At 49.3% G+C, this 12,559-nt stretch overlaps 1 non-coding gene across 1 annotated transcript; it reads left to right on the top strand.

Annotated features, from left to right (window-relative positions):
• Window positions 1-8,834: 8,834 nt before the first annotated feature.
• LOC123619469 (U6 spliceosomal RNA) lies at window positions 8,835-8,942 on the top strand. Its single transcript, XR_006728079.1, has one exon. It is a non-coding gene; the product is annotated as a U6 spliceosomal RNA (small nuclear RNA).
• Window positions 8,943-12,559: the final 3,617 nt, after the last annotated feature.

Raw genomic sequence — 12,559 nt, 5'->3', positions numbered from 1 at the left:
GACTCAGTGCAATCCCTATCAAAATAGCAGTAGCATTTTTCACAGAACTAGAACAAATAATTCTAAAATTTCTAGGGAAACAACAAAAGACCTTGAATAGCCAAAGCAATTTTGAGAAAAAATATGAGAGCTGGTGGTATCGCATGCCCTCACTTCAGACTATACTATGAAGCTACAGTATCAAAACAGTATGGTACGGACACCTAGATCGATGGAACAGAATAGAAAGGCCTGTAAATAAACCCACATACTAAGGTCAACTAATCAATGACAAAAGCAAGACTATACAATGGGGAAAAGACAGTCTCTTCAATTAGTAGTGCTGGGAAAACTGTTTTTTTGTTTTGGTTTGGTTTGGTTTTTCTTAGTGGAGATACTGGGGATTGAACCCAAGACTTCCTGAATGCTAAGCATGTGCTCTACCACTGAGCTATACCCCACCCCTATGCTGGGAAAACTGGACAGCTACACATAAAAAAAATGAAATTAGAACATGTGCTCACACCATATACAAAAATAAATCAAAATGGATTAAAGACCTAAATGTGAAACTGGAAACCATAAAACTCCTAGAAGAAAACACAGTCAGAACACTCTTTGGCATAAATCATAGCAGTAGTGTTTAATCTGTCTCCTAAGGCTAAAGAAACAAAAGCAAAAATAAACAAATGGGAACTAATTAAACTTAAAAGCTTTTGTACAATAAAGGAAACCATCAACAAACTGCAAAAACAACCTACTGAGTGGGAGGAAATATTTGCAAATGATATAACTGATAAGGGGTTAATATCCAAAATATATGAACAGTTTATACAACTCAATTATCAAAAAAAAAAAACAACTGATTAAAAAATGGGCAGAAGACCTGAATAGATATTTTTCTAAAGAAGACATTCAGATGGCCAACAGGCACATGAAAAGATGCTCAACATTGCTAATCATTAGGGAAATCAAATGAAAACCACATGAGATATCACCTCACACCTGTCAGAATGGCTATCATCAAAAAGAACACAAATAGTAAATGTTGGCAAAGATGTGGAGAAAAGGGAACCCACACTGTACACTGTTCATAGGAATATAAATTGGTACCGACGCTAAGACAACCTAATAGAAGCTCCCCTCCTTCTGGTTGGGGGAAGGGTGCATTCCCTCCAGTTACCTGAGGATCTCGACCTCTCAGAAGAACAGCAGGACTCAGTCCTCTACTTTTCAACCTCCGTTCAATCCTCATCTGTGGCCTCGTGTCCATCCCCTTCTCTGGCAAAGGTCCCTGCCAACCCCACCATGACCACCACAACAAGTTCTCAAAGTCTTCTTGTAGCTGGTGTCCCTTCTGCCCTTGACATCCTCCCATGACCTCGTACTCCTGGCCCTGCTCACTCCTGGTCCTCCTTGTGCTCCCTGACTGCTTCTCCTGGTCTCCTTGGCTAGTACCTCTCTCCTTCCAGCCCCTAAACACAGGCATCCCCAGGAAGCTCCTGCTTAGTCTTCCCACTCTTTCTGGGAATGCCATCCATTGCTGGGGCTCCAAACACCATCCCTGGTCACCAGGGATGGAATGAGTCCTGGGGGCTGGGAGACAGAGATTTCAGATTATCCAAAATCACATGGAAGGAAAACCCAAGCAGCTCTCCATTATCTGCCCTTTAGCGCTGTGCCATGGGTGAGGTCAGCGGAGGTCAGAGACTTGTCTGTGCCCCTGGCAGATCCCTGATAGCCCGCCCCTTCTTCACCACTGCCACGGCTTCCTGACCGGTCTCCCTTCCGCCATTTTCACCCTCTTCCAAGCCATTGTCATCTTATCTTAAAAATCCTTCTTCTAACCAATAATTTGACCTTGTCACGTTCCTGCTTTAGACTTCCCAGTCACTCCCCGTGGCCCTCAGGATGGAGTTCATCCTGGCAGGAGTTCATCCTGGCAGGAGATCCTGGGTCCTTCATGACGTGGTCCCTGCTGATGCAGCCCCTCCCAGACACACACACGGTCCCTTACACTCCCCGTGCTCAGGCCATCTTCTGCTTGCAGGGCCCTTGCAATTCATCTCAACCACCCCCCATCTGTGATGTGCCCCAACAGTCCCTCCCCAACCCCAGCTATTGGTGAGGGTGTGAGCTCGCACACCTGGACATGAAGTGTGGTAACCAAGGCAAACCTGGGATCACGTTTAATGGATGAAGAAAATGAATCTCAAAGAGATTGACATACTTGGTGAGCCCCAAGCCCTGGGCCATAGGCTCCAGGATTTAGGACGGTCCAGAGAAATCCCAGCAGGTTGGTGTTTATTTTTGCAGAAAATAGTGGAAAGGCTGGTTCCAGTAATTACCATTTCTTCTGCTCTCGGAGGGGCTGCTATCTTTAGCAAAGTAATTACTAATAAGGTTTGCTCAACAGCCAGTGTAATCACTAGAGAAAACCATCTTTAAGGACTTATTCTGCCCAATTTGAGGCTTGATGTCACAAGAGACAGTGTTCCGAGAGACTGGTTGTGGGATGTGGATGGTCAATGCAGGGCGCCTCCTGGGCCGGGCAAGCCTCTCTGTACCTAGAAAGCAGCCATTCCTCCCCGGGGAGCCTGTGTGGCCAGAGAGGGGCTGGCAGGTGGGCATGAGAGTGGCCAGAGCGGCCACCATCACCTCTAACAGGGCAGCTTTCCTCCCTGTGGGACCATTTTTGAATTTTCTTTCTCATGAACCCTTCACCTAATAGCAAGATGGCATTCTGGTTTAAATCCCAAATCTGCCACGAGGCTTAACTTCTTGATGTATAAGATGAGGACCGTAACCCATGCCTTTCAGGGCGTATGAGAACAAATAATCAGTGGGTGCAAAGTAGTCAGCCCAGTGCTAAGCAAACAGTAGGTGCCCAATAAGTGTTTCCCCCTGTTACAGATTGAATATTTGCACCACCCCCATTCATATGCTGAAGCCCTAACCCCAATGTGATGGTTTTTGTGTTTTTTGGGAGGCAGAGGTAATTAGGTTTGTTTGCTTATTTTTAATTTTTTTTAATGGAAGTACTGGGGATTAAACCCAAGACCTTGTGCATGCTAAGCATGCACTGTACCACTGAGCTATATCCCCCCACCTTATTTTAATTTTTAATAACAAGCATATATCATGTTTATAATAAAAGAAAAGTTTAGCAGAGTCTTTCTGACTGAGCTGACCAGAGGCCTCTCCTAGTGCCCCTGTTTCTTTGTGCCGAGGGACTTGTCACACTTCCCTGTACTGGAGAGAGTCACCAGGGTAGGCTGGCACTCCATGCGGCAGCTCAGGAGATGGAGAAAAAAGACAATACAAGCAGATGTCCAGAAGGCGATGGTTCCCAGCTGCCTGCGGGCAACCAGCTTTTAATCATTTTTAGTAAAATCTATTCTGCTCTCCTTGGCTCATTATTGGGGATCAGGACTGAACATAGGGCTGACGGGTGGTGCCTTCTGCGTCGCTGGTCACAGGCAGTCGGTACAGCCATGGAATGCTTGTCTTGTCTACTGCTCAGAACCAAATGGAGATGACTTACTTCTTATAACACGTTCTTATTTCCCCCCCGGAATCACTTCCATTGATCTGTTTCTAACAGCTGGTGCAGGCATTCTTTTTTAGTTACTAATGCAAATCATAAACATGGATTTAAAATTTTTTTTAAATACTTGGAAATATTTTTACGTCCCCAACGGTCCCCTGATGGAAGAAAGGCCAACTGTCTTCCCATCCGGCTTTCTCTCTGGTGGGGCTCAGAGGAAGGAGCTGGGGACGGGCCGGATTCTGGGGCCACACACACTCTGACCTGGGAGGACCCCTTGCCCTCTGGACCTCAGTATAACCCAGATGCAAGAAAAGCAGTGAGTGGAATCAACTCTGCCCGCCACCTGGCTGTGGAGAAGGCCGCTGGTCAGCCCTGCTCAGCCAAGGACCTGGTGGGGAGACACCCATGGACGCTAACCTGGTAAGGTGGGGACATGGAGGCTCCTGTGTGGCTCCAGGGTCAGACCTGAAGGGTTTGAGAACTGCTCGCCTCCAGTAAGCTGTAGGACAACTCCGCTCCCAGGTTCCCATCTGTAAAGCAAGGGTGGTCGAAATGATACTTCCTCGGGGACTTGTTGTGAGGACAGGAGAGGTGGGGGGCTGCAGGGGTGAGGGGTGGGGTTGATGCATATCTCATACAATGTACTGACTGGAGCTCACTGGTATTAACTGTCGGCATCCGGGGAAGGGGGCGTAACCTCTCTTCCTGTCTTGTCTTGTTCATCTTCTGTCATTTCTTCTAATGTCTTTGCGGCAGAGCTTTAAAATCCATGTCAACACTTCACCTTAACAAATGATGAAAAGACAGCACCTCTGGAGGGTGAGCCGAGAGGGAGGTGTTCTCTCTGGCTGCTTCCCCTTAGCGACACTCGGGACCTCAGTCACCTCAATCCCTGGTCCCTTCCTAGCCGATCAGGACCAGAGCTCCCAGCGCAGGCCCCTGTGTGGTCCTGCTCTCACCCTGCCTGCCGGGTCGCAGCTCCTTCTCACCACTGGGTTCTGGTCTTTGGCTCCAGGCAGACCCCTTAGCTTCCTGCCCGAGGCTGGGCGCTGGCAGGAAGCGCCGATGTCGCTGGGCTCCTCCGCTTAGAGGGGGATCCAGTTCCATCAGTCGGGGGTGAGCAGAGCCCACAGACATTTCTCTTGGGCCCATAATGTAGTCCAGGAGGGGAAAGGGAAGAGAAGGGGCCAGACAACAGGAGCGAAGTGACCTCCTCTGGCTCGAATACGAGGCCCTGTTACCCTAATTCACACCAACCTGGGAGGGGGGCGTTACTTTTCAGCTCAGGGAGATTAAGTGATCCCTCCAGTCTAGCAGAGTCAGTAAGTAAGAGTGGGAGCCAAGGCCTTGCTCTGAAGGCCTTGTTCTTTCCACCAGATTGTGTTTGTCCAGTAACCCAGAGATGGCTGGTTCAAAGGACCAGGTACTCAGCCCCACGCCACAGCTTTGTTTAGTAGCAGGAAGCTTTGTGGGTACACAGATCAGACAGTCAGCAATTTCTGGGACAGTCTTTATTTCAAATGATCTGTCTCATTGTCCTCATAATCATCGAGGATGTCTTGGAAATCCCAGTCCCAGAGTCTCTCTTCTACCCATAAGTCACAGAGGTTTATCACCAGCCCAGAGCCCCAAACTTTGGCTTAGGGCTCTGAGCATCTTGAAAGGCAGGGATCTTTTTTTCCATTTGGGATGAAGTAGCCCCCCAGACACATGATGTTTGTCTCCTGCCTCCTCAAAGGCAGGCCTCTGGCCTCATTTATCTGAAAACCCCTAGACCAGGGCAGGGTTACCCAAGGTGTGCTAGAATCTCATGAAAGACCATTACTCGTGGGTGATCCAGCAGAGAGTGAGTGATTAAAGTTGGATGTCAAGAAATAATTCCACATGCGTGTCCAAAGGAGCTACAGAACCAAGAAATTTAACAGTCTTCCACCCCACCGGAGGAAAGAGACCTGTGTTTTCACACACCCTGAGGGGATTCTGACAGCAGCTCATTTGTGAGAATGCTGCCCTCTGGGGCTCCCTCATGCACGTGGCCAGAGCACAGCCTCCATCTCCAGCTGCTGAGTTGATGATGCCAGTCCAGGCTGGGGAGGAGGTGCCATGGAGAGTGTAAACCACGGGGCCAGGGGCCCAGAGGAAGAGAGACTCAGGGTTTGAAGATGGGATTTGGGCTGATTCCTGAAGGATGTGAATGAGGAGCCTGTGGATGTGGGAGAGGAAACAGGATGGGGACAGGGGTCAGAGCAGGACCGGCTGGAGGGCCAGGAGAAAGGGCAGAGCTTTTCCCTGTGGGTAACAGGAGACAGGTGTTCTCTGTGCTCTGACAGCGCCTTTGCATTTCAGCCCTTTCTGGGACAGGACTCCCCCAAGACCCTGCGCTGAGTCTCTGTTGTTTGCTCTCCTGGAGCCTTTGGAAGGAAGAGCTTGGATGTCCAAGTGCAAAGGCACCTTACCTGTGGACTTGCCTCTGCCAGGATCTTGTTTCACAGGCTGGACGCAAATCCCCAGGCCATGGAGCTAAGAGGAGGCACACCCAGGCCAGAGGGGGCTCCGCAGTTCAGAGTCATGGAGAGGGGGTGGGGCTCCGCTGCTGTGAGAGAAGGTGGGGGGGGTGAGTGGTGGAAGGGGTGGAGCCTACCAGTTAAGCCCCTCCTACTTCCCTAGCACCCCTCCCCCTTGTCGCACGGACCATCCCTCAGTGTCGGGGTCCCTCTTTGTGGCTTTCATTATGACGATATCTTGGCATGCAGGACCCCAGACCTGCAAAGACCCCGCCGACCCTGCAATTACAAGGTCGTCTCTCAGTTTCTGATTCCGCCCCCTCCGTAGCAGTGATCTGCGTTCCAGCCTCCAATTCGGCCTCGTTCATTCCACAACTGCTGCTGAGCGCGGATGCTGGGCCACGCTGCCCACGACATGTGATCCGAGACATGCACGCCACCCACCTCCCCGCCCCCCAAATTCCTCTCCTGAGGTCCGGTCATCTATAGAAAGAATGATCAACAAAGGTCCAGACACTGGGATAAAAGAAAAACAAAAACTCAAACGATGAAAAGGTCTCCCCCAGCCCTGCCAGTCAGTGCCCATGAGGCTGGAGGGCGGAAGTGTATCCGGCATGTTGATCGTCCTTGGCCCAAACAGGTTGCCGGGGAGCGGAGGAGGCCCGGAAAGGATGGCAGCCTTGGCTGATGTGGCTATATTAAGATCAGTTACACTGTGCAACAAACATTTGAATCATTCTCAGAACCCTAACTGCTTGGATTTGAATATGCATGAGAAGCTGCCCAGAAATGACTAAAATACATACCTACATATATTTAGTCAAAAAGACAAACAGCTCTGGGGTGAAGAATAACAAAAGGCAATTTTCCACTCTGGTGAAGGGGTGTGGGAAGAGGACAGGCCTTGCGGGGATTAATTGATGAAGACTCATTCACAACCAGCTGCACAGATCCCGGGGCCACATGAGCCCTTTCATCCTCACCACAAGCCTGTAAGGTAAGGAGTGTTTTCCCCATTTACAGATGGAGAAGCTGAGGCTTTAGGAGTTAAGCTCATACCACTGTTCTCCAGGCAGAGTTTGAGCTGGTGTCTCTGGGCCCAAAGCCCTACCCTTTCCGTGCAGACTCTGTCTCACACACTGAAAAGATCCCACTCTGACACGCTGTGGTTCTTCAGTTCAGGCTCTACAAAAACAATGCTTTTTAAAATTAATTAATTCAATTTTGTAAAATGGAGGTACTGGGGATTGAACCCAGGACCTCAAGTATGCTAAGCATAGGCTCTACCACTGAGCTATGCCCCCACCCCCAACAATGGTGACCTCTGCTTCCTGAACTTCTGCACAAAGGGACAGAGTCAGATGGGGTTGTGAGCAGATATCGAAGAGGAGCAATGAGGAAAGAAAGATTTCTTGGAAATTCAGTGATAATTTCAAAAAATTCAGACAATTCAAAAAGTTCTAATTAAAATCTAATTTAAAAGTTAGTGAAATGGGCGTAGCTGAACATCAAATCAATAATACAGATGATAAAGCCTAGGAAATCATCAAACATAGGGCAGGAAGGCAAGAGAAAATAAAACACATGTGCACAAAGCAAAGTTACTCTTAATACACATGTAGAATTGGTCCTCAATTTCTAGTAAGAGTCCTCGGAGGGAAAAAAACCAGAGGTGCAGGAGAGAAAATAAAGCCGCAAGAGAAGCAAATTTTTCTGGGCTAAAGAAAAGACTTGAGTATGACTGAAACATCATGCTGCACACCAGAAGTTGACACAACACTGTAAACTGACTATTCTTCAATTAAAAAAAAACTGAAAAAATTTTTAAAAAATAAAATTAAAAAAAAGAAAAAAACTTGAGTCTCAAAGTGAAAAGTCACGGCCAAGTGTTGATTGAGGAAAGCTTAAAAAGAGGCATGTTTTCTAGGAGAAATTTCATGTCTTCAAAGATGTAGAGAAATCCTAAAAGGCTCCTAGAAGAGTGAAAAAAATCAAATGACCCATAAAGGAAACTAATTTCAGGCAAATTGTCCAGTCCAACTCCTAGTCCCCAGCAAGGGCAAAATAAGGACATATTCAACCACACACAGGCTTAGAAAGTTAATCATCCGTAGACCTATCCTGAAAGACACACCCAAGGACATACCTCCAGCAAAACAAAAACAGGATCCAAGAAAGAGGATGACATAGTAGCCAAGAAACTAAAAAACTGTACACCAAACCCAGGAATGTAATATAAAAAAGATCACAAGATGACAACTGTGACACGGACCTTGAGGGCAAACGAAGCAAATTCAATCAGAAAATCTGAAGACTCTGAAAAGAATGTCTCCAAGAGGAAAACACGTTCATCTTTAGTAACTACTTGTAGGGAAAAAGGGGAAAATCCTAGTGACAATGAGGAGGCAAACCGAAACATGAAATATTAAAAAATTATGCACTGCCCCTTCACCTAGTGGCCTCAGATTCATCTCCTTCCCCGCATCTGTGATGAAAAGTGGTTACATAATCATAATATTAAAAATACTGGTTATTGGTTTAAATTTGTTTAGAATCAGCTGACTGTCAAAACACAGAAGTAATTAGTCACAGAAAAGGGTGTATGTGTTTTCATGGCAAGGCAGAAATCAGAGGCCTGGGGGCCAGAGAGAGGGCAGTCAAGGGGGGAGGGAAGGCAGAGGGAACCACTTTCTAGAGGTCCTAATCTCACCTTTGTGTGATCAGCAAGAGATGCTGACCAGAGCCGATGTGTGAGAAAGAGAGGTTTATGTAGATTATAGAAAGCAATCAGGGTAACTGCAGTGCTCGCTTCGGCAGCACATGTAGTAAAAATCAGAACGGTACACAGTCGATCAGCATGGCCCACGTGGAAGGATGGCACACAAATTCATGAAGTTCCGTATTTTGTGCCCCTCCCCAGCGTCCGTACACCCTTTGCTGGTTGACCCCCAAGCCACCACCCACCAAAAAAGAGTAACTATAGAAGAAATATTTTAAACGTGACTGGCAGAGATTGGGGTTACTGGGAAATGTTATTGACATAAGTAAGTAAAATGTCTGTTTCCTAAGGAGGGACAGATTCTTTCATTCAGTCCTATGAGGCTGATGTAACCCTGATACCAACATCCGGAAAGAACGGCAAAAAACAAGAAAACTGTAGGCCAATCTCACTTATGATATGGAGGCAACAGTCGAATAAAACAGCAAGTGGAATCTGGCCCTGAATTTAGAGAAAAATGCCTTATGACTACATAGGTTTTAGTCCAAGAATGCAAGAGCATGTTAACATTAGGAAATCATTTAATCTTTACATCCCCACCCTGATACATTAAAGAAATATAAAATGTCTGAACGTCTATCATTTCTGTGGATGCTGAAGAGGCATTTAATAAAATGTAAATGTTCGCTCCTGATTTTTAAACATCTTTTTGAAAGCTAGGAATAGAATGAAATTTTCTTAACTTGATAAAGAATGTCACCCAGAAGCAGACAGCAAACAGACCCGGGAAAAGATGCCTAAATCCACCTGCGCCAGGGAGCCCAGGCCACACAGTAAAACAGGACCAAGCTGGGCTTGATGAAAGGAATGAAGGAACAGAACTGTCCTTTGCAGCTAATACGATTTTTTTAAATTTATAAATCAATGGGAAACAACTGAAAAATCATTAGAACTAATGAGAGACTTCAGCCAGGCAGTGGTCCTCCAAGCGTGGGCCCTCCAGCTTCCCGGGCTATAGGTCGGCCAGGCCTCCGGGGTTCCGTCTTCCCTGAGGGGAGCTGCCTTGTGTCAGTGCAGGGCCCTGGGATTCCCCTTGAAATGCAGGTGCTGCCTCAGGACATTCCGAGGGAAGATTATGGATTCACAACCAGAAATGCCGTTTAAGACCCACTGTAAGCAGAGAGGGGACAAGGGGCTGGGAGAAGGGGCCGCAGATGTTAAATATAATGAAACAGTGCCCTGCCTGTCTCCCAAGTAAGATGCCACATTCTGTGTACTCCCCAAACTTGAGTTCCCCCACTTTGAAGTGAGGCTATTCCCAGGAGCAGCAGGAACAACGAGGCCTGTGGGTTGGGCTGTGGAATCCACCTCCCCTGCCAGGCCCTTTCAGGCTGTGCTCGGGGAAAGGCTGCTGTAAATCTCCCCTTGTTTAAACCGCACTGGGCGGGCGCTGGCTGGGCTCTCAGAAAACCCGCAAGCATCAGAGCGCACAAGGCCTCCGAGGTCACTCAGTTCACCCGCGGGCACGGCCTCGTGGCTGCATGGACTGGGCCAGGCAGTGGGCCGGGAACTTGGTGGGACTAGGTGGAGGTTGGTCCCAGCCGGCAGAAGCTCACTTTAACGCCTTCTGACCACGAAGCCTTCCAGCCTCCTGTCGAGGATTGGATCAGGTGCTCGCTCGGTCACTGTAAACATTTACAGAGAGCTTCTCTGTGCCGCTGATCCGATGCTAGGCATAGCTACAGAGCCAGGACGTGGTCCCCACTGCCAAGACCAGACAGCCCTGCACAAAATGTAAAGAAGAGAAACTCTAGGTCTGGCCTGGAGCCAGGTCACCCATGGCATAGTGACATGCACAAGGTGGGTCACAATAAGTTCATCCCACAATATTTGTTACGAAACCACTGTGTGCCAGGCACTGCTCTAGGCCCTGAGAGACACACCTGGGACCCAGATACAAACCTGCCCTTGAGGGGCTCACAGCCCAGGTCGCTGTCCCCCAACAAGCAGCAGGGAGGAGAGGCTCAGACAGCAAGGATGTCCATCCCCAGGGAGGGACTGACCCTTTTTGGTGGGAAATCCTGGACAAGTTGATTAAGCTCTCTGACCTTCGGTTTCCTAGAAAATGTACTAAAAGGTCAATTATCAGGAGAGACTGGTCTCTGGCTGTGCCCCGGGCAGCCAGTTGAGAAGATGTTCGGAGTTCCCGCCTCCCACGTTCCATGCCGGTCTGGTCCAGGAGCAGAGTGTGGCTGGTGCTCCTGGGGATGGAAAGTAGAGCTGTCTGCAGTCCCTGCCTTTGTTGGCTGTGAACCACGCTCATGGGAAAGGCAGGAAACTAGAGAGGGAAAGAGTGGCTTCAGGGTGCACCAGCATCTCCCTCCTTTCAGTTAGAAGGCAGGCTTTGGTTTGCTTTGGCTCGCCTGCACACACTCACATCCTGCACTTGCACTGTGCACTTTGTGGGAGCAGAATGAAGTGTGCGCCTCACTCTGACTGTGAACTTCAAGGCTTTAAAAGGCCAGGAGGTTTCAACGAAGGTTTGAAATGAAGTCTGCAAAGTGCTTTCAGGCAGCCAGCCCTGGGCTCTGCTCCAATGCCCTGGCTCACTACAGGTGCGAATAATGGGGGAGCTGTTCTTGGGGCCACCTTTCAGTCTAATTTCTAAAACCTCAGCTCCGACTCTTGGCTCAAACCTGTAGCCAGGAATGGGTGGGCGTGAGTGGGTGGGCAGTGGACAGAGAGGACAGGCAGGTGAGCACCGAGACAGGATCTGGGCTCTGGTTCCGACTGCTGCCAACCCAGGGTGACTTCAGGCCATCCCGTGACCTCCCCAGGGTCCATTCTCCTGAGTGAAGTGAAGTGAGTGACTCCAAGATCTCTCCAGCATGGTTTCTGCCCCCGCAGAGCCAACATGCCATGCAGGGGCCAGCCTCAAATCTGAGTGGGAAGGACGGCATTGCAGCTGGGTCTGGACCCAGGGGTAGAAGCTGCCAGTGGAAAAGTGGGAGTCCCCGTGCACAGGCAGGGAGCCCCAGCTCTCCAGTGTGTGGAGTGGAAAGCGCCGCCTGGTCTGGTGTGATGGAGGGGTGAGGGGCTGGGGGCACTGAGAGATGAAGCCAAAGGGGTATCTGGAGCCATGTGGTGGCAGCCTTGAGGGCCAAGCCCAGCAGTTTAGACTTCACCTCCGGTTGGGGAGACAAAAAAGGGAGGGAGAGACGGGCTCTGGCTCACACCTCCCACTCCTACTCAGGTGCGAGGCGCAGACAGCAGCTTAGGGGCTCCAGTTGACCTGCAATCTGGCTGGGCCACCTGGGGCTTGAGGTCTAAGGCCAGGTCAGAGCCGCCCCACCAAGTCTAGCAGGGAGCCAGGTAAGTTGAATACGGCAGAGACAAGGACCTCTGGCTTCAGGCGATGGCTCCCAATGGCTTAGCCTACACGTGCACCAGCAGAAACCAGCCTGTGTGTTAATATTTCCACCTTCTTCTCAATCTGGCTGCCACCACAGAGGACAGGTTCCCTTTCCCCAGCCAAGCCCCTGTTAACAGTTTTGCATCCGGAGACAAGATGTGGCTGCTGGCAGCTCCCGTTCAGGGTGGGTTTCTCCTTCCCAACCTCTCCCTGGGAAGGGACCCAGAGGCTAAGCTTGTTCCTCAGAATGTGATGCTGCCCTGCCAGGCTGTGGGCACCAGGTCCAAGCTGGAGTCGCATACTGACTTCTCTTTAGCTGTGTGACCACAGGCACACAGACGTGACACACAGGTCTCACCTGAAGCCAGACCAGCCATTCCCTTCAGGCCCATTGT

The sequence above is a fragment of the Camelus bactrianus genome, chromosome 15 (assembly GCF_048773025.1).
Source record: "Camelus bactrianus isolate YW-2024 breed Bactrian camel chromosome 15, ASM4877302v1, whole genome shotgun sequence".
NCBI lineage: Eukaryota > Metazoa > Chordata > Mammalia > Artiodactyla > Camelidae > Camelus > Camelus bactrianus.
This window is presented reverse-complemented; position numbering and strand designations above follow the sequence as displayed.